Source organism: Schistocerca serialis, chromosome 1 (genome assembly GCF_023864345.2).
Source record: "Schistocerca serialis cubense isolate TAMUIC-IGC-003099 chromosome 1, iqSchSeri2.2, whole genome shotgun sequence".
In the NCBI taxonomy this organism is placed as follows: domain Eukaryota; kingdom Metazoa; phylum Arthropoda; class Insecta; order Orthoptera; family Acrididae; genus Schistocerca; species Schistocerca serialis.
This window is the reverse complement of record NC_064638.1, coordinates 488384908-488386726: the sequence shown is the minus strand read 5'-3', so window position 1 is coordinate 488386726 and position 1819 is coordinate 488384908. Positions and strand designations below refer to the sequence as shown.

Below are 1819 nucleotides of genomic sequence, written 5' to 3'. Positions count from 1 at the left end.
CTCGAGGTAGCATTGACTCAACAAGTCAGAAGACACCGGCAGAAATACTGAACCAGAACCGATCTCTCGATTATGTCCCATAAATGTTCCATGCCATTCATATCAGGCAATGATGTGGGCAGATCATTCTCTCGAAACGTCCAGAATGTTCTTCAAACCAACCGCCAACAATCGTGGCATTTCGTTGTTGTTTAGGAACATGAAGTCCATTAATGGCTGCAAATGGTCTCCTAGTAGCAGAACACAAACATTTCCAGTCAATGATCGGTTCAGTTGGACCAGAGGAGCCATTCCGTTCCATATAAACACATCCCTCACCATTATGGAGCCACCACCAATTTGCACTAGCTGTTGTCGACAATTTGACCCCTTGACATCTTGAGGCCGTCTTGGAGTTCGGCGCCACACTTGAACGCTACTATCAGCTCCTAACAACTGAAATCGAAACTCATCTGACCAGGTCACGGTTTTTCAGTCGTCTGGGGTCTAACCAATATGCTCATATGCCCAGGAGAGGCCCTGCAGGCGATGTCGAGCTGTTACAAAAGGCACTCGCTTTGGTCGTCTGCCGCCATAACCCATTAACGCAAAATTTCGCCGCACTCTCCTAACGGATACGTTTATCATACGACCCATATTGATTTCCGCGGCTATTTCACGTAGTGTTGCTTGTCTGTGAGCATTAGCAACGCTACGCAAACCCCGCTGCTCTCTGTCTTTTAAGTGAAGGCCGTCGACCACTACCTGAAATTTGGTATTCTCGGCACAACTCTTTACGCTGTGGATCTCGGAATACTGAATTCCCTAGCGATTTCCGAAATGAAATATGTCATGCTTCTAGCTCCAACTACCACTCCGCCGTCAAAGTCTGTTAATTCCTAACGTGCGGCCATAATCACGTGGGAAACCTTTTCACACGAATCACAAATGACAGTTCTGCTAATTCACTGCCCTTTTATACCTTCTGTATGTCGTGGTTCTACCGCCATCTCTATATGTGCATATCGCTATACCATGACTTGTCACTTCAGTATACTTTTTTCGCTTCACCCGCGTCACTTAGATGCTCATGGGCTTCGCTGTTTAAACACTTGCAGGTACAGTTACCTGACATTGTAAGTACAGAGATGCGGTTGCAGTCTATTTTCGCATTTGTGTTTATAATTATTACATGTGTCGATCAAGTTTAGAACATCTTCAGATTTGTTAAAACAAACAAAGGTTATGCTAAATTCGTTCTTACATAACTAATTTGAAATATGCATGTAAAAAGGATAAACGTATGTACACTTCAGTATAAACCTGAACGACGCTGGTAATCATTAGAAACACAAGTTCGACAACAGAGTCTAATGAAAAATTTTGAAAAGTAGTTATGCCTTCATTACGGAGCGTTTGAGATATAACGTCAAACATTTAAAAATAGGTTTTTTAGAAATAGGGCAACAGCCTTGCCGCAGTGGATACACCGGTTCCCGTCAGATCACCGAAGTTAAGCGCTGTCAGGTGTGGCCGGCACTTGGATGGGTGGCCATCCGAGCCCCCATGCGCTGTTGCCATTTTTCGGGGTGCACTCAGCCTCGTGATGCCAATTGAGGAGCTACTGGGCCGAACAGTAGCGGCTCCGGTCAAAGAAAACCATCGTACCGACCAGGAGAGCGGTGTGCTGACCACACGCCCCTCCTATCCGCATTCTTGTCTGAGTATGACATGGCGGTCGGATGGTCCCGATGGGCCACTTGTTGCCTGATGACGGAGTGCTTGCTTTTTCAGAAATATGTTCATTTTGTAGCGCACACCTTTCTGAAGAGTTTGATAT

The 1819-nt window shown here is 45.5% G+C and overlaps 1 pseudogene; it reads left to right on the top strand.

Annotated features, from left to right (window-relative positions):
- Positions 1 to 1441: 1441 nt before the first annotated feature.
- On the top strand, positions 1442 to 1559 carry LOC126429615 (5S ribosomal RNA; annotated as a pseudogene).
- Positions 1560 to 1819: the final 260 nt, after the last annotated feature.